The following is a 21,051-nucleotide window of genomic DNA, read 5'->3' as shown; positions in this document are numbered from 1 at the left end:
TGTTTGTTAAGATGAAGATGGGCAATGCACGCAAGGTAGAAAGCATGCATAATAAAGTAGATGATAAGGTAAAAAGTGGAAAAATTGTGAGAATATGGAATTTAGCCTTTTCCTACAACCAGTGCTAGTAGATAAAAGGAACAGGAAATTGGCTTGAAAGACCAAAATTATGGTGGTCTGTGATGCCCTAGGTAAACCTTTACATAATTTCAGTTAAGAAATTGAAAACTATTGAATTGTTGAATAACTGTATGAAAAGACCAAACAGTAGCAGTATGGATTGAATGACAGCCTCTTCTCTGTGCTTCAAAAACTGAGTGAAACATGAAGATGTATCTCAACCTTGAGAAAGAAAAGAAATGCCAAATGGAGTTTCTAAATTTGTCTTTAATAATTAGATCATTTTTGTGTTATTTTACTTTAAAAATAGGTAGCAGGACATGTCACTTTTAAAATATTGGAGTTGGAGCACCTGGGTGGCTAAGTGGATTAAGCATCTCCCTTTGGCTCAGGTCATGATCCCAGGGTTTTGGATCCAGAATCATATGGGGTCCCTGCTGAGCAGGAAGTCTTCTTCTCCCTCTCCCCCTGTCCCTCCCCCTGCTCATTCTCTCTCTCATAATAAATAAATAAATAAATAAATAAATAAATAAATAAATAAATAAAATCTTTAAAAAATAAAATAAAGGGGGAATCCCTGGGTGGCTCAGAGGTTTAGCACCTCCCTTTGGCCTGAGACATGGTCCTGGGGTCTCTGGATCGAGTCCCACATCGGGCTCCCTGCATGGAGCCTGCTTCTCCCTCTGCCTCTCTCTCTCTCTCTGTCTCTCATGAATAAATAAATAAAATATTTAAAGAAATAAAATATTGGAGTTTTTCTGTGAATCTAGAAAAAAATAATTCAAAACTTACTGTGTGTTACTTTATCCCATGGATCTCTTAGGCTATTTCTTTAAGGTTCACCTGCCTCCTCCGCCTCCACCCCATGACTTACCTCTGGCAACCACTGAGCTTTCCATTTCTGTAACTTTGTCTTTTCAGTAACTTTATATAAATAGTCTCAGAGACGACGTAAATTCTAGGGACTTTTCTCACTTAGTATGATCATGATCGTCAGAGATTCATCCAACTTGTGTGTGTCAGTGAAAACTCGTGCTCCCACAGGGACCTGTGCACAAACATTTATAGAAGTTTATTTGTAACATCCCCAAAATGGAGACGATTCAGACGTCTTTCAATGAGTGAACGGTTGAGCACACCATGAGTACATGATATCACGGAACACTACTCAGCAGTAAAAAGGAGTTGCCTATTGGTAAATTGCTTTTAACTTATTTTTGTCTTTATGCTGAAATGGGTTTATTTTAGGCAGCAGATAGTTGGGTCTTAATTTTTGGAAACTGTATTTGAATCGGAAAATGTATACTATTTAGAGTTAGTGTAGTTGCTGATATGGTTAGGTTATATTTATCTTGCTCTACTTATTATATCCCACCTACATTTTATAGTCCCCATCTGCTCTTTGGTCATCTGTAAACTATTGTTTACAATTATATTTTATGTCCCTTTTGCCTATTAGGTATAACCCACTGCTGAGCGTTTTAGTGGTTTCTTTAGAGTAGATTGTATATATCTTTATTTTTTTATTTATTCATCAGAGACACACAGAGAGAGTCAGAGACACAGGCAGAGGGAGAAGCAGGCTCCATGCGGGGAGCCCGATGCGAGACAGGATCTGGGAACCCCGGGGTCACGACCTGGGCTGAAGGCAGACGCTCAACCACTGAGCCACCCGGGAGTCCCGATTGCATAGGTCGTTAACTCAACATTATGTTCAAGTGTTCTTATATCACTTTGCATGTGAGTAAAGGACCCTAAGACTATCTCTTTTCTTCTGATCTTTGTTCTTTCATATATTTTATTTTGAATATGTTATCATCCTCACAATAATTATTTTATTTGAGCTATTATCTTTAAAATAGATTTAAATGATATAAATGACCTTATATTTTAATCTCATCATTTTCACTTCCAGAGCTTTTCATCCCTTTACGCACGTCTACTTTTCCTCTAATGTAATTTTCTTTTTACACAAAGGAATTCAGCCTTCCATTCAGCGTGCTAACGATGCTCCTGCAATGTCTTCTGACTGCACTATGCCACTGTTTCAGTAGAAACATCTATGGCAATTCTTGGCTTTTTGCTCTGTCTGGAATGTTTTTTTTTTTTCTTTCTGACTACTTCTAAGAATTTCTCTATTATCAATTTTGAGCAATTTTATTAAGATATGCCCTTATATTTTTAAAATATTTTCTGTTTCTTAACGCTTGTGGAGTTTCTTGAACTTATAGGCTTATAGTTTTCATTCAACCTGGAAAATTTTCAGCAATCACTCCCTCAAATATTTTTCTACCCCAAGCCCTCCTAAGAGATTCAAATCATATGTAAATTTGGCTGTGTGATGTCTTTCTACATTTCCCTGGTTTTCCAATCTTTTATTTAAATATTATTATTTTAAAACTGTATGTTTCATTTTGGATAATTTCTATTCCTATGCCTTCAAGTTCACAGTTATCTTCTTCTATTTTGTCTAAATGGCCATTAATCTTATCCAGTGTATTTTTTTCATGCACTTTATATTTTTTATCTGTAGAAATTTAGGGTTTTTCAATATATTCCTTGTTTTGACTTTACTTTTTTAAAATATGTGGTAAAGTTATAATAACTGGCTCAGTGTGTTTTTCTGCTGTTTACAAAATCTGTGTCATTTCTTCGTCCATTTTGATGGATTAATTTTGCTCTTTATTATGAGTAATATTTTCTTGCTCCTGTACGTGCCTGGACATCTTTGACCGGATGGTAATCTTATAAATTTTTACCTTTATGGATTCTAGATATTTTTCGATGACTGTGATGGCTATATTGCCATTTACCTCATCTATGATGTACTTTCCAACTGCCATAAGACATTTTTAAAACTGAATATTTATGTGTGGACCTTTATTTTTGTTTTCCTGTTTTTGATTCATAATTTATTACATTCTCTTATATCTATTAGCATGTTTATTAAAGGTATGCTAAAATCCTGGTTTCCTATTCCAATACTTTTTTTGCTGATGAGAATTTAATCATATGTGTTGTTGCTTTAAAATACTTGTGCTCCACAATTTAACATTTATTTTGGCCTCTGAGATCTGTTATCCTTTAGCTGTTCTGAGACATAATATATGTAGGGAAACCTACAAGCTTTGTGCTTAGGAAGATGTGGTACAGATGTAGTCTATGGTACAGACCAAGCACCAGAAAGTTACTCTGGTCAGGGATTCAAACTCCCTGCATAAGGATAAGCAATATTAGAATGATGCACAACTTAGAATTTAATGAATCAGCTAGGGAGGTTGGAAGGAAAGTGTTTTGTTGTTTTGTTTTGTTTTGTTTTGTTTTGTTTTGTTTTTGGTTGGAAGGGAAGTTTTGAGGAAGAAACTCCCTCCAAACAACCTGACTTTTCCATCTCAGCTCATCATTTATGCAGGGCTTCTTAAGCTACTCTGATATTACTCCTGAGTCTCAGAGGTCCAAATCTCAGGCTGGCACAAACCGGCAAAGGAGGAAGTAGATCTCTCACTCTTGATTTCTGAGAGTATTCCCCCACAATCATGCCTGGCCAATTCCTTCCCAATGCCAAAGTCACCTTCCAATGTAGGCAGGTTGATGCAAAATGGGTCCCTTTCACTCAAGGGGCATTCCACTCTTTTCTCAGCATTTTGCTTGGCATTTTCCCTGAGATCAATTGTGAAGGAAAAAACCGGCAGTCAAGGTAGCTGAACCTCGTAGTGGCCATTCATTAACTTAGTAATCAAACCTATCTGTTAACTATGCTTACAATATTGCTCCTAGACTCAGTGGCTTGAAGCAATGATCCTCTATTTTCATGGATCTCTGTGCTGGCTGATTATCAGCTTCTAACGCACATGTTTCTGCACTTTTTCAGTGGGCTTAACTCATCTATCTATGGTCAGCCAAGTGTTGAATGACATGGACTGAGTTAGGTAGGGGTGGATTTGCTCCAGGATGCTCTCATCATCCCCTGGGATCATCCAGCTAGTCCAAGCATGTCGTCCTCCTGAGAATAGCAGAAATGCAACAGGGAGCCACTCCAGGTGATCAAGTGTCTTTACAGATTCAGACTGTGTCACGTCTATTAACATTTCATTGCCTAAAATAGGTCACATAGTTGATCTTACAGGTAAGATTTGGCCCACACTGAGAGGACATTGATATATTGCATGGGAAATGGTGTGTATTCTGGAAAAATTGGACCAATAACAATATCTCACATTTATCAACTATTTCCTCTTAGAGTTTAGAGAGTGGGATTTAGGATTCTTAATATATTTCATTGTGTTAGATTATTATTTCTCTGCACATTGCAAGAGACAGCATCTTTGTACAGTTTTCTCAGATTCATTTGTTTTCCTTTTCTCCTATCATCCTCAATAATTAAGTTTACAATGTTGATCCTTTGCATAAAATCCAATAATGATTCCAGAATGAAGAAGTCAGAGATTAGAGTGCTCTTAAAGATGCTATGCTCTTCTATACTGATCACCTAAAATTGATGTGTTTTTTTTTTAAGTTTTACTAGGATATTGATCTTGGAAAATTCTGACACATGTCTATAAAACTAGTTGCTTTAAGAACAAGAGAACCTATTTGGGAACAAGTATGTGAGATTCATCATATTGGTTTTTGGACAAGACACTGAAACTTCGTGACTGATATGTAAATTCTGAACACAAGTTTGTCACCTGCAGATTTACTCTCCTTTGATAGTAAGGAGCCTTTTCATTGTATTAACAACCTATATTTCTGAGCCATTCTGGAAAATGAAAGAAATTTAAAAATGAAACTAACAAACAAAAATCAGGAAATGACTCAGTGTGTGCTATGCACACAAAACTGACCAAAATTCCAAATTCTATATTAAATGTATCTCTTCAATCAGAAGAAAATTAAAATCTACTATATTCCTAGAAATGACCCTTGATTCAAGCAAAGCGTATCCCTCTCATACATCTTGCAGTAATCACAGTCTTCTCTCAGTAAGAGTTCTTGCTTTTTCACCACAAGATGTGGTCCTAGAGTTTAAGGCTCCTCTTACAAATTTTGATACATGTGGGAACCCATCCACATCACAGTACGTTGTGGAGATAAGCATGCATATGCTGACAGATATATTTACTTATCGGTCGTATCTTTTCCGACCACCACATATTGCCAAAATCAGAAGAATTTCCGTGAAGAGCTTCTACTGAAATTCAGCCTTTCTAACCTAGCTAAGCGAGCTGAACTGAGTAATCTCTAAGAAATGCTTCAGCTCCATTTTCCATGCCTCAAGTAGGGATTTCTGCTAGCTATTTTCCTTGGTGGTCCTTAGAGAGCTAAAGTCATATGCTTCCCCAAGGAATAAGTCAACAAACCAGTCATCCATGTACATCCATGTACAAACCTGACATCCACATAAAATTCATACAACCGAGTCATCCACATCTCACCATTTATACCTGTAACTAAAGCAGGCAAAAGTCACTTGTACCAACTGTCTATAGCTGTGTAACAATCCACCCAAATATTAGCGCCATAAAACAAAACCAATCATGTATATCTATAATCTTACATGGCTGTGCAGGCTAACAGCTTGGTGAGGTGATTCTCACTTAATTTCTCATGAGGTTGTGTTGAGAAAGTGGCAGAGATGCAGTCATCGTGAAGTCTTTCCCATTGGCTGGCACCTGGGACCTCGGCTGGAACTGTTGCCTGGAATACTCCATGTCCTGGCCTTGTGCTCTGGCCTTCTTCACACTGTTGCGACTGGGATTCTAACAGCAAGTGTCCCAACAGGGGATGCAGAAGCTACTTGGCCTCATCTAGCTTTGGACATCACACAGAGGCATGTCTATTATGTTATGTTCTTCAAGGCAGTTAGGAAAGTCCCTCCACCTTCAAAGAGAAGGCGTGTAAACTCCTCTCCAAGGGAGGATTGTCAAAAGAATTTGCGTATGTGCTTAAAACCCACGTGATTATTTTCTGTTCTTATATAGCAGGAGCGGAGCACATAAGATTAAAAGACAATTGATTCTATTGCTCTCCTGTCCCAGCCCGAGGCATATGTAATTTTCTCTTAAAGTTTGCTGACGTGGATTCCAGCATTTGTTCAGTGATGAGATACAAAACTTGAATGAGCTCTTCTGCCAATTTTTATCCTGCTTTATGACTTGAGCTATTCCATCTCCCATTAAGTGTCCTGGTGATGATGAGCAGTGCCGACTCATGGAGAATAATTGAATGGTGAGGGATGTGAGGCCAACATGCAGTAAAGGTATTTTGAGTTTCATATTAAACATAGCATTAGTAATCCTCATTTTATCACTCCATTGCTCCTGTGGTGAAATTATTAGGCAATTATTTCCCCCAAACAGCATTTTAATGATAAAGATGAAAATTATACAATTTGCTTTAGTCATTATTTTTTCCTCAAGGTTAATGCATTTGTCACATCATATTAAACACCCATATTAACCATTAGAACACTTCATAATATAAGCTTAGATGTCCCTGCGCAACTAATAAAAAGAACAAATTAGAACCATCACCACCATTATTCTCACATTTGTGAATAATAATAATAGGATGCAATAGTTTTTTTTTTAATTATAGGATGAATGAAGCTCTATTTCTGTGATTTTCTGTATTTAGTTTTTTAGGTGTTTAGTAGAATCTGTGCGTGTAGGACAATGCCAGTAACGCTGTGCTCAAATCCTAGATTTTACACTATGGCATTTAAACCAAAGATCTTCATGGTGAAGTGTAATTGTTTCCTAGGAGAAAATAATTAATTCATTTTTAAATTGTGGATTAGTTCCCAGAGTTGGAAACTGAGTGTTATTTGACAGGACTGTGGTTTGATAGGACATACTGTGTGATACTTCCCCCAATATTTGAGCCAGCAAGACTCTGTCAATGAGTTCTGGTCTACTGAGTCTAGATTCTTCTCATTTAAACTGCTGGGCTGATGCCTGTTTTGGAGAATCTCTCAAGTCCTTGCTTAGAGGGAAAATTGATCTAAAACTTCAAGGTCGATACTGTATTCTAATTCTCTACAACCAATAGTTTAAATGATATCTTAGGTGGTGGCTAGCCCAAAAGAATTGTATGCTATGGAGAATACAAATTCCCTAGTTTGACTACCCCTTTCCAAAAACAAAATCAATTAATTAATTAATTAAAATAAAAAAGATTTAAATTTGTGTGAAGAAGGACATGAGTTATAAAATAGAGAAGCACAAAAACTAAAAATCATCAAAATAAAAAATAGTAATAATCCATGTTGTCCACTAAAGAGATCATCCCATTCTTACTAGTTTGTTCCTTTGAGGTTGCAGGTGAACTTGTCAGATTTATGTCACATACTTTAAAGGAATAACTCTTAGAGTTTAGAACTATATTTGAAATTTCTTCCTAGCTAAACTGACACCCACCACTGTAACAGTGATCACCTCAAGATTATAGACAAAATCACAGATGTTGGGTCTGCTCCAGACTAGTTCACATCCAATATGCCTCCTTTTCCTATTGGTTCAAAGCCTTGTCCCAATTCAAAAATGTTCAATGTTTTGGAAGAGATAACCTGGATACCAAACCCATTTCCCCCTTCATCCTATATTCACTCAATTCCACTGACCCGCCAAGCCCTCAGCTGCTGGCCCCACTGAAGACTCTCAAATATGGATGCCTTGATTTCATCTCTGGACTCTGCTGGGCTTTATAGTTTGCCTCTGGGTGAATACCTTGCAGAGCTTTCCTTGGTCTGGTCCCAAAGAACCTTACTGCTATGACCAGTGCAGTCAGGAAGACCCATAAATGCCTCTACAAAGACGCCTAAATTCACACCTAACTGCATTATAGATGTGGTATCTGCCTCTTCGGCATGACCCGAGAACCAGGTAATGCACCTTGAAGAGTGATGAGGTTTAATGTCCCTTGGATTGAATCTTGACATATGAGATATAGGAAATCAAAGAATCAGGCAAGGAAATCTCTCTTCCTTTCCTCTCCAGATGGAAACTTAAGATAAGTGATGCTCTCTCTCTTTCTTTCTCTTTCTCTCTCTCTCTCTCTCTCTCTCTCTCATTCTATGCCTTGAAAGAAAACATTCCACCTGCTTTGACTAGTTTTCTTTCTTACCTGATTCCTCTTTTTCCCCAAGAATGAGTGCCTAGGAAACTCCCCAAAGGTGCCTGAGGCTTGATTTTCTAGAGATGCTGACCTAAGTAAATCTGCCACACCAAAGGAATATCATAACTATGATATCAAAACTATTTCTACTTAGAGTTTATTTATATTCATGATCTATGATACAGCCATTGAATTTTCCTTAAGATATCTAGAACTCTGTGTGGTCCAATGGCCTGCAAGATTTCTCATGGCTGGGTAGGCCTTCCTGACTTGTTACCCCCAACACCTGACACCACCTGACATCATGGCAAGTCTGACTTCTGGGCACCAGACTCACTGCTGATGAGCTCTGCTCAGTTCACGTACAGAGATGTACTTGTGTGGGGTTTTTAAGTTTCCACTTTTTGCTGATTTTTCTAGAAGGGAAGATTTGACTAATATGTTATGATCAGAAAGCTGTTTTTGCTGTAGATAGTGAAGCACAAACCAGGGGAACTACTAATGACAAAGGAGTAGGCGAACCTCAAGGACAATTGCTGAATGAAGTCCAAAATTAAGCACTCGGAAACTCACATTATCATAACACGATGTGACACTATCCTACTCTAAGGACAGATTCTTGGCTTCCTTTCATTTCATTAGAAGCATTAACATTTGTTTATGAATTCATGACACTGAGCATTTGAAAGATGATTGTTCAACTGATGGAAACCAACTCATAACTAAAAGTTTACTTAATATACTATTAAATTATGTTACTGCTGGGAGAATGGAGATTATTTTATAAAGCATAGCAAATTAAAATGTAACAGCTTGCACACACTTCAGCCCTGTACGTGTTGATTCTGTTTGGGTGCATAGATTAGATAAACAAAAGTCCAGAGAGAATGATTCAGATTTGATGAGCTGACAATATGTGACACACTGTGCTGAGAACGTCCACATTCTCCTAAATGAATACTAAACACGTCTCGGGTGGTAGGCTTCAGGGAAATGACCTACGAAATGATCAGCTAACTTCACCAGGGCCACCCAGCCATGGAGTAGCAGTGAAGAGAGTAAGATCCTGATCCTTGAAATCCTGCTCATAATCCAGAGTGACTGTCTGCTCTACTAACTGTTGGTTTCTGTGCTTATTTTTGGTTTTTCCCCTAGACGTGAAAGTAATTGCTTCAAGAGAGTGCATGGAAAGTACTATATAGACTGAGGCTGATTTTGTGAAACTGCTTTCCGTAGGGTAGCCCTTAAGAACTATTTACCAACACAAGGTCCTCTTCTGTTCCAGGCTTATGGGAAGATTGCACTTTTCTAACTTTCCAAGTAAGGAAAGACCAAAAGAACTGTTTCAGCCAATGAAATGCAAGCAGAAGCTACATTTGTCATTTCCCTATAGACGGAAGGAAGCATTTCGTTATTGGCACCTGACCTTCCACCAACTCTTACTATTTGGGCTAATCTGGAAAGAGCATAATGAGTTAGTGTATGATTGAAGCAATCTGGAATTCTGAGCCAATGCATAATGAGAATTATCCCGTGTTATCCAAGTCTGCAGCGAGTACAATCACATTTTTTTATTGGCTCTCCCATTATGATTTGGGGTGTGTTTGTTACAGAAATGTCCCCTATGCTGCCCATTCTGAGTTAGGTATCATAAATTACTTATGCTTGTTGTGTTAATCTTATTTGTAATTTGGTTTATTTTATAAGGAAGGAAAAAACATGAAAGTTTATATTGACAACCTTTGAAAGCTACTAAAAATGTTTAGTGAGTGACAAAACAATCATTTTTATATCAGCAATTATTTAATTGATGCAGTTGTTTCACATTTTAAAACATTTTTGACTGCTTTTATTTTTGGTTTAGATACAAAATAGCTCTAGCAATTTTTAAATTATATCTTTGACCTTATCATAGAAAAGCATTTTATGAAAATATAATTGTAAAAAAAAATAGAGATGTTAATTGGATGACTGGCAATGAAAAGACAATAAATCCACTGATTTTGGACATTGGAAAGTTCAAGTCTCTCTACATGATTTTCTGATATCCCTCTATGATTTTGCTTATTTATTTTATGTATTTTTTTAGAAAGAGCATGCTTGTGTTCTTGGGGTCAGGGAGAGGGGCAGAAAAAGAAAAAGAATCCCAAGCAGACTCCCCACTGAGTGCAGAGCCCTGGGCTCAACCCCAGACCCTGAGGTCATGACTTGAGAGGAAATCAAGAGTCATGGCTTAACCAACTGAGCCACCCAGGCACCCTTCCTTCTGTGTTTTTAAAAAGCATTATTAATGTGTAGTTTATACCATAAAATCTGCCCATTGGAAGTTTACAGGTCAAAGAGTTTTAGAAAATGTGAAACTTATGCAGCTATAATAACCCAGTTGAGGGACATTCCCATCACCCCACATAGCTTCTTCATGCACTTCTGCAGTCCCAGTTCTCCCAGTTCCAACCCAAGTCACAGACATATACCGATCTGCTCTTTGATATTCTAGATCTATCTTATAAATAGATCATGCAATGTGCAGTCTTCTTATTTACCACTGTGTTTCTGAGGTTCATCTACATTGTAATAGGGGGTGTCGTTCATCCAATTTATTGCTGAGTAATGTTCCAGGTGTCACATTTACCAATTCATCACTCAACTACTTGGTGAACTACTTGATGATCACTTGATGGAGTATTTCCAGTTATTGATTTGTATAAATAAAGCTTCTCAAAACATTTCAGTGATGATTTTTTTGTGAAAAAATATATATATATTTGGACACAGATGTAGGAATAAAATGCTGGGTCATACTGAAAGCATATGTTTCATTATTTAGACTCCTCCAAAATGTTTTAGAAAAATGACTTTGCTAATTTGCATTCTCATGAGAGGTTTCCAGCTTTTTTTTTACCTCTTGCAACATTTGATATTAACAGTCATTTGCATTAAAGCCATTCTAGTCAATGTCTAGATGTGACTCGGGGTTTCAATTGCATGTCATGAATGACTAATGACGGTGAGCCTTTTTTCATATGATTAGGGTAACCATTAGAATAAATTCTTTGGTGTAATACCTGTAAAAGACATACTTTAGATTTAAGGATATACGTAGCCTAAAGTGAAATGATGGGAAAAGATACCTCATGCAAATGGTCGATAAAAGAGAGAAGAGATGGCCATACTTCTATCAGACAAATAGACATTAGGTCAAACACTGTCAAAAGGACAAAGAAGGATATCATATGATGATAAAGGGTCAATACATGAGGAAGATATAAATATATAAATGTATATGCAGCATCATAATACCATAATATATAATATATATTAATATATATAAAATATATAAAACAAATACTAACAGTAATGTAATACTATTTAATTACAACAATATAATAATAATAGGACATATCAATATTCTATTTTCAGCAGTGGATAAATTATGTACAGAGAAAATAAATAATGAAACAGCTGACTTAAATAACATTGTAGACCAAATGTTCCTAACAGACATATTTGGAACACTCTGCTTAACAGCAGCAGAACACAGATTCTTCTCAAGGTTACATGGAAAGTTCTCCAGGCTCAATCACATGTTCCACAAAACAAGTATTAACAAATTTAAGAAGACTTAAACTATACCAAATATCTTTAGGGCACTTGGGTGGCTCAATGGTTGAACATCTGCCTTCGGCTCAGGTCGTGATCCCAGGGTCCTGGGATTGAGTCCCCACTCCCCATGGAAAACCTGCTTCTCCTTCTGCCTGTGTCTCTGCCTCTGTGTGTGTGTGTGTGTGTGTGTGTGTCTCATGAATAAATAAATAAAATCTTTACTTTTTTAAAAATAAAATACCTTTTACAAAAACAATTGTATGATACTAGAAATCAGAGTAAGAATAGAACAAAACTTAACCTGATTAAAAAATGGACAAAAAACTTGAATTTGTCTCCAAAGAAGACATACCAATGACCAACAAGTATACAAAAAGATGCTTGACATCATTAATTACTAGGGAAATGCAAATCAAACCCATGAGATACCACTTCACTCTTGCCAGAATAGCTATTATTGAAAACAAAAAAGAAAAAGAAAAAAATGTCAGCAAGGTTGTGGAGAAATTGGAACCATTGTGTACTGTTGATGGGAATGCAAAGTTGAATAGCAGCTATGAAAAACAGTGTTGAAAATCCTCAATAACATTAAAAATAGAATTCACATATGATCCAGCAATCCCAATTCCAGGTATACATCCAAAACTATCAAAAATCAGAATCTCGAAGGCTATCTGCACTCTTGTGTTTATTGCAACACTCTTTACAATAGCCAAAATATGGAAACAATCCAAGCACCTATCGATAGATGAATGGATAAAAGGAATGTAGTATGCACATAAAATGGGGAGTATGATTCAGGTTTAAAAAATAAGGAAACCTTCCCACTCACAACAGCATGGATGACGTTGGAGGAAATTATGCCAAGGGAAATAAGCCAGTCACAGAAGGACAAATATTGCATGATTCCTCTTATTTGCTATGTCTAACGTAGTCATACTCATAGAAGCAGAAATTTTAAGTATGGTTGCCAGGGACTGAGGGGTTTCAGTTATGCTGGGTGAACAATTTCTAGAGATCTGCCCTATAACATAGTGCCTACAGTTAAGAATACAGCATTGTGCACTTCAGAAGGCATTGAGAGTGTAGATATGATACATATTCTTAAAAAAAATGGGGATGTACAAGGAAACTGGGAACTGCTGAATGCGTCTTGAGTGTGGTGATGGAAGCAGAGGTACACACATATGTCCAAACTCATCAAATTGCACAGTATTTGCAGATTTTTATCTATCAATTCACTTCAATGGGGCTGATGTAAAAGAATGTTGTTGTGAATGATACTGTTTTAATCTTGTTTTCAGGATTTTAGGATAAAGGGATTCCACTGGTTTTTGTATACTAACCCTATATCCTCAACCTTGTTAAATAAGTATATTATTTGTATACTATTTCCTAGATTCTATGACTTTCTATAAATAGAATACAGTATCCACACAATAGAGAATACTACTTCCTTTACAATATCTACACTTTAATTTTCTTTTCATGCCTAACTACACTCGCTTGAACTCCCATTATAATGCTACAAAGGGGTGAGCAAAGTGGATATCTTTGCCTGGTGTTCGATCTTAATGGAAAAGCCTTCCATTTGTCAATATTCAGGATGAATTTTCCTATGTAGCAGCGGATGGGCTCTTCAGTGTTGATAGGCCTTTCTCGGAGTCTAATCACATGAGAAAAGCCCTTGGGCTTCTGCTCAATGTAGTCTTCCATTCCGGTGAATTCTCCCTCCAGACTGGCTGCAATGAACACAAGGCCAGTCATGCTTTTGGGCAGGCACTGAGAATTTCCTTTGCTTTTTTCCTTCTTCACTACGTTTAAGTTCTTATTTGACTGCTGGTTAAGTAAGTAGAATACACTTAAACCGTGTCCCCCAAGAAGTGTTCCTGCTGATCCCCTGCACCAGGCTTCATGTCTAGCTGGCTCATAGGTCCTACCAAAATACAATCCTGCAACCAATAACAAAGGAATAGAAAGAGTCCTAAATCTTCCTTCATTAAAAAAATATCAACAATTAAACAGGAGTCAAGGAATTAACCCAAAAATGTGCAAGATTATGTTATCTTTTAAATTTGATTAATAGACTGATCTAACACTTTGTTGATAGTGCATAGGGAGCTAATGTTTTCAAAATACTTATACAGAATATTTGTTTAATTCTCTATTATGGGATAAAAAGAACCCTTCCATATTGTGGTAGGACTCCTTGACGGCCCTGGCTCCATCAGAGCCCTGTCAGAACATATAGATTGTGTTGTGCCACCATATGTACACCTGGTCCTGTAGTGTTCAGAATACCTTGCAGGGCACACCCTGTGTCAGAGGAGAAGAGTGGTTGTGTAGGTGACTGCTTTGTCTTTGTGGATCTAGGATCACTCCCAGTGACTCCAAATTCATTTTTCTGGTTTTCTGCCCTTTTCTCTCTATCTCTCTTTTTTCCAGTTTTATTGAGATATCATTGACATATAACATTGCATAAGCAAACAAAACCATCAACAAAAATGAAAAGGCTACCTAGTGAATGGGAGAAAACATTTGCAAATCATATATAGGGTCAGGGGTTAGTATTCAAAATATATAAAGAACTCAAAACACTCGGTGGCCAAAAAACACAAATAATTCAATTAAAAAGTGAGCAAAGATGCAAATAAACATTTTTTTCAAAGAAGACTTTCAAATGGCCAACAGGTACATGAAACAATATTCATCATGATTAATCATCAGAGAAGTGAAACTCAAAACTACATTGAGATACTACCGCACCCCTATTAGAACATTTCTCACCTAAAAGACAGAGATAATAAGTGCTGGTGGGGATGTAGAGAAAGGGGAACCCTTGTGCACTTTTGGGAATATAAATTAGTGCAGACACAGACACTGTGAAAAGCAGCATGGAACTTCCTCAAAAAGTTAAAAATAGAACTACCATGTGATCCAGAAATCCCATTTCTGAGTATATATCCTAATAAAATAAAATCATTATCCTGAGAGGTATCTGCACCCCTATGTACACTCTAGGATTAGTCACAATAACCAATATATGGAAACTCCCTGAGTGTCTATCCACAGATTAATGGATAAAGAAAATCTGTCCTATTCTCAGTACTTCTCATCAGCACCTGAGACCCCTCCTCCCAGCAGTACCATAGGGTTTTGCTTATTGCTGAGGCCAAAATGGGCTGTCTTTAATCCTTGTTCCTTTTCTTCACTGATTTCAAGAGCAATCTAAATGTAATATTTTTCTCTGCACTTGTCTATTTACAACTGATGTGCATGTTTTAAAAGCTAAAGCATATTATTATTTTGAATATATTTTAGATGCCCAGTAAATTTGCATGTGTATTCAATGAATTTTTATGGTTATATGAAGCTTAGAATTGAACATGGGCCCATCATCCGTTCATTGTAATAATCTAAGAAAATACTCCAAAATGGTAAATTGGCAGTAAGAAAGAATTTCAATATCATATTCATCACCTTCGCATAGCTCTGAAAAAAACAAATGTTCAATCTTCAGGTGTGAAAGTAAAATGGAGATGAGTTGTGGAAAAATGAGAATGACTGTGTCACATGTAGCCTGTACTAAGGCAGTTTGACTAATACAACACCATTGAAAGAAAATGATCAAAAAATAATAAAATAAAATAAAGAAAACGATCATTCCACAAACACAGAGTAATCAACAAGAATCACTTCTATTTTTATATGCTGCAATGGAAATAGACTAATTCACATGGAAACTCAAGTTAGATCAGGTTAATTTGCATGTGTATTCTAACTTTACTCAAGTTAGAAGAAAGGATTTCTTTGTAAACTCTTGGACAGGAATTATTTATTCTTTATGACCAGCCCTGAGCATGTTGCATTGAATAAAATTGGGTGCTTTATAAAATATTTCTTTCTTTGCTATTGTAGATACATAATTAAAGGTGAAACTCTTTTTTCTCATTGTAAGGATATTCAGTTTCTTATGAGGTCTCAGAATGTTGTACACTTACAGCATGTTCTTGCCCTGAATCCCAGAAACTAAGGCAGGTCAGAAATAACAAAATTTTCCCTGGAGGATGAGCTGAGAGAGAGAAAACTGGTTCGCTTTACTGACTTTGATTGATGGCTTCCTGTTTGTAATATTCTCAGGCTGTATTCTGCGTGCATTATCAGGCTCTATTTGATACCCCCAATATTGTCTGAGCTACAGAAGAAATAGAGAAAGCATGAAGAGAGATTAAAGAGTCAGAGGTAAAGCAGAGGGGACTGCAACTCCACTAGAGTTTGCTCCCATGCACGATCTGAAAGATACTGCTTGTTGCATTTGCCCTAAACAGCTTCTGAATAAATGGAGGCCTTCAGTGAATCACTGGAATGGGGAGTCCTGGCTTTGCCCTGGGAGTGGTGGTTCCTCACACAGCCTTACAGAATGGAACTGAAGCATGTAGGAATGGAAGTACAAACCAGGTAAATGGGCCAAACGAAATGGGAATTTATCAGATTCATCGAAAGAGAATGAACAGGAGTGGCAGGTGCAGGTACAACACAGCAGGGTATAAAAATGGAGCCGTTTTGGGATGCCAGGATGACTCAGTGGTTAAGCATCTGCCTTCAGTTCAAGGCATGATCCTGGGGTCCTGGGATTGAGTACCACATTGGGCTCCCTGCACGGAGCTTGCTTCTCTCTCTGTGTCTCCACCTCTCTCTGTGTGTCTTTTATGAATAAATAAATAAAATCTATAAAACAAATAAAAGGAAATGGAACCATTTCTTTACACTTTCTCATAGATTCCCTCTTTATGCCAGTCTGTCTCTGCCTATTGTTTTCACCCAATAGGGTGACCAAACATCTTACATATCAAAGAAAAATATATAGGAAGTTAAATTCCCAGCAAATTACTGAAATCTGGTTTGCTGTAAGTAATCCAATCTGATGTGTTAGGAAAATCGGTAGAGATATTTCAAATTCCTCTTCCTCTTGGGAATGGGTGGGGATAATGATGTCAGGGAGGCAGATTGCTGTTGAACCACCGAGACCAAGGTATCACTGGGACTGGGGCCCTTAGCAGCTGTGTGGAATGTCACCTCACATCACCACATCTACAATTCATCTCTAAAGAACACAAAAGCACACCTCTAGCAGAGTGGCTACAAGGATTGATACAGGAGCACGTGCAGGGACACGATGTCTGGTAGGCAGCAGATAGCGGTACTCACCCCCACCTACCCTCTTCCTGTTCAGTCTGGAGAGTACAGCACTACAGGAGCTGTACGAGCTATATGACAACAGCCCCTACATAGATTTGTCCAGCTTCAGGAAGTACATCAGACCTGATGGTGGGCCATTTTCAGGAACAAAACCCTCAGAAAAAAACTATGAAATGAGTACATTTATTATGTGGAGAGATCTTTAAGTACCTTATGATGTGAAACTTCCTGTTACTGGAAGAGTTTCAGCAGGCACCTGACACAGTAGGTGAAAGTGTGACTTTGGATGACACATTGAATCAGATGAATTTGAGTTTCCATTTCATTGTCCATCCTACAGTCTCTTTGTGTTTGTTTTCTGTTACTGTTGTTGTTCTTGCAGTGGTGAAATGCATTAATACAAACACTATAATTATGTGCATGGATGTGAGTATGTGTACTCGTAAGTATAGTGAGGTACAGTTATAGGCACATGTACCTGTAGGTTTTAAAAGGGCATGTGTGTGTGTGCCTGTGTGTGTGCACACATGTACATGTGTGTGTGAGCATTTCCATGAGGGGATGATTGGTGTGGAAAGAGCTAAGATATGGAAGTAGACCTGTCGAAATATTACACTGCTCATGAATTACTTTGAATATATCATTTAACATCATTGGCTCCTTCTGTCAAGTGATGAAAATAACATCTGTCCTGCTATCATCACAAAGGAGACAGCAAGGAGGAATTAAAAAAACACTTGCACACCCATTGTCTCTTTTAATCATAGCAGCTATGACAACGTTGAAATGATAAATGTGAAAATTATCTTTTATACTTTAAAGCAAAACAAAAATATTGTTATATCTAGAAATAACTATTTGGTTTAACTATTTGAAATGATTAATGTGCTTATTATTTTCCTAAAATAGGAATGGTGGGTGAAAACAACAAAGTGTGATGTCTTATAACCAGTGAAGATTTTCCACCTATTGCTAAGTGTATTAATTAACTGTCATCCAGCTGTGCATCAGCACTGAAGTTAACAAGCACAAATCTGAAGACCTAACTAGAAATATGTGTTCACACATGTTTGGGGGGGGGGTGTTAATTTACTCACATTGGTTTCATATTCTTCCAACCCACACAAAATTATCTATTGTTATTCAGAACAAACCTGACTTCTTGTTTGGCAAGATTGCCTCTCTAAATGTCAAACCTATTAATTTTATATTATATTATCTGTCTTGTAGGGTGGCATGCTGTCTCTGGGAATTAGCATTCTCTTCTCTGTTTTCATGAGACAAATTCTCCTCCTGCAAATATGGATTAACTCTTGTTATTGACATTCTTTTCCTGAGAAAACCACATGATAATATTTCAAGCTCCATATGAACTACAAAGTATCTTCATTTTCATATGTTTTATTATTATTCATATTCCTTAATCTTATCAAATATATTTACAATATTGACATAAAGTCACTTTCATTGTAAAGAGGAGATTCCCAATTCAACGTTAGAATAATCTGGAAAACTTTATTTATTTTAAGTTTTTATTTAAATTCCAGTTAGTTAACAGTGTAATATTAGTTTCAGGTGTACAATTTACTGATTCAACACTTCCATACAACATCCAACTCATCACAAGTGCCCTCCTTCATGCCCATCACCTATTTCCCGCCCCCCCACCCAACTCCCCTCTGGTGACCATCACTTTGTTCTCTGTAATTAAGAGTCTATTTCTTGGTTTATTGGCTTATCTCTATCTCCTTTTTTTAAAACTTTTTTTGTTAGTTTTGCTTCTTAAATTCCACATATGAGTGAAATCATATGATATTTGTCTTTCTCTGACTTAGTTTGCTTAGCATAATGCACTCTAGCTACATCCATGTCACAGTAAATGGCAAGATTTCATTCTTTTTATGGCTGAATAATATTCCAGTGTGTGTGTGTGTGTGTGTGTGTGTGTGTGTGTGTGTGTAGATATATATATAATCTTCTTTACCCATTCATCAGTTGATGAACACTTGGCCTATTTCTGTAACTTGGCTATTGTAGATAATGCTACTATAAGCACCAGGGTGCATGTATCCCTTCGAATCAGTATTTTTATAACTTTTGGTAAATACCTAGTAGTGCAATTACTGGGCCATAGGCTAGTCCTATTTTTAAGTTTTTGAGGAGCCTCAATAGTGTTTTCCAGAATGGCTACACCAGTTTGCATTCCCAACAACAGTGTAAGGGGATTCCGCTTTCTCCACATCTTTGCCAACATTCGTTGTTTCCTATGTTCTTAGTCTTAACTATTCTGACAGGTGTGCGGTGCTATCTCTGTACTTTATGTCTTTCAGTGATGACAAACATCTTTTTCATGTATCCATTGCTCATCTGTGTGTTTTCTTTGAAAAAAATTTTTATTCATGTCTTCTGCCTATTTTATAATTGGATTAGTCATTTTTGGGTGCTGAATTTCATAAGTTATTTATATATTTTGGATACTAATCCTTCATCTAATATGTCATTTGCAAATACCTTCACCCATTCCTCAGGTTGCCTTTTGGTTTTGTTGATGGTTTTCTTCACTGAGCAGAAGATTTTGTTTTGGTGCAGGCCAGTAGTTTATTTTTGCTTTGGTTTCCCTTGCCTCAGTAGACACGTCTAATAAGAAGTTGTTGTGCCCAAGGTCAAAGAGGTTGGTGCCTGGCTCTCCTCTAGGATGTGGGAAACATTAAACAATTACTGCAACCTAGATCCCACCATAGACAAAAGAAAGCAGAATCTCTAAATTATGGGAGGTGAAGATCTGGTACCAATATTTTCTGTGAGATCTCTGAGTGGATTCAAATGTTCCACCATACTGAAAACAACTGGTCCATGGTGATGTTAAGTTAGCACATCCATCACAATGTCCTCAACTGAGCCAGCCCTCAGTGAACACTGGCAGAGAAGACAAATGAATGGAGTCACAGGGATATATTGTTTACCCAACCCCATATCTAAGTATTACTTGCTATTTTGTCTAGCATCCCTGAGGCTCATGCTTTATCATCACCAGGACTACGTCATTTATTACAAATAGTTCAAGGCTAAATATCCTCCACAATTCATGTCTTCTGACTGTAGCAGGTTTTCCCGGTGCTACCCTCAAATCCAGAACATCAGCCAGATTCTAGGACGTGCTCACATATTCCTTAGTTGCTCTCAGGGGGTTGTGTGAGGAGGTGGGGACTCAGATCCCTAGGATGTCACTCATAACTGGTACATGCAACTGGACTGTAGCTATCCTCAGGAGCCTGTTGATTAGTTTTGAGTATCTTCATGTTTATCACAGATTCTCTTTTAAGTCTTCTTTTTATTTTGGAATGAGACAACTTTGTGCATCCCTTTTATCTTCCTTGTGTCTTTTGGAAACATTCACCCTCTCTAGTCTGTAGTTTAACCAGGACCCACATCATAAACACCTCAGGAGTGATTCCACATCCATATGCTTGCTGTTAGTTATTTCTGGAGATTCTAATAAAAAAAACTGTGGATGGAGCATAAATATAGATTAATATTCTTAGAAAGATACCTCAGTTTTGCATTCCTGTCTAATATTTCTTGCCCCAAATATATGTCAAAAATAGACATCCAGAGATTCAAACCGTGCATCTTTAAAGTTAAAGCCAAAAAAAATCCATCTTCATACACATCACATTGACATATAAGTCACATCCCAATTTTACTAAAACAACATATTGAATGTGATTCTAATTTTTTAAAAAAGAATAACATAATTTATATGCCTATGAATATGTGGACACTACATATTGGAACCAAATAGGCAGTGATGACTTTTGTGTATGAAAGAATTATCTAAACATCCTGAATAAAATCTCCAAAGAATTTGGTGACTTAAAAAATATTATAGCTGCATATGAAGCAAGAAACCAAAGTTTTATAAATGTCTTATAAAAGTTTCAGTATATTCTTCATTTTTACAGCCTGGATTTCAAAGTAAATCATCATCCATCCCCAAAACCTGAGAACTAAAAA

This window comes from Nyctereutes procyonoides, unplaced genomic scaffold (genome assembly GCF_905146905.1).
Source record: "Nyctereutes procyonoides isolate TBG_1078 unplaced genomic scaffold, NYPRO_anot_genome, whole genome shotgun sequence".
NCBI lineage: Eukaryota > Metazoa > Chordata > Mammalia > Carnivora > Canidae > Nyctereutes > Nyctereutes procyonoides.
Note: the sequence above shows the minus strand (reverse complement) of the source record.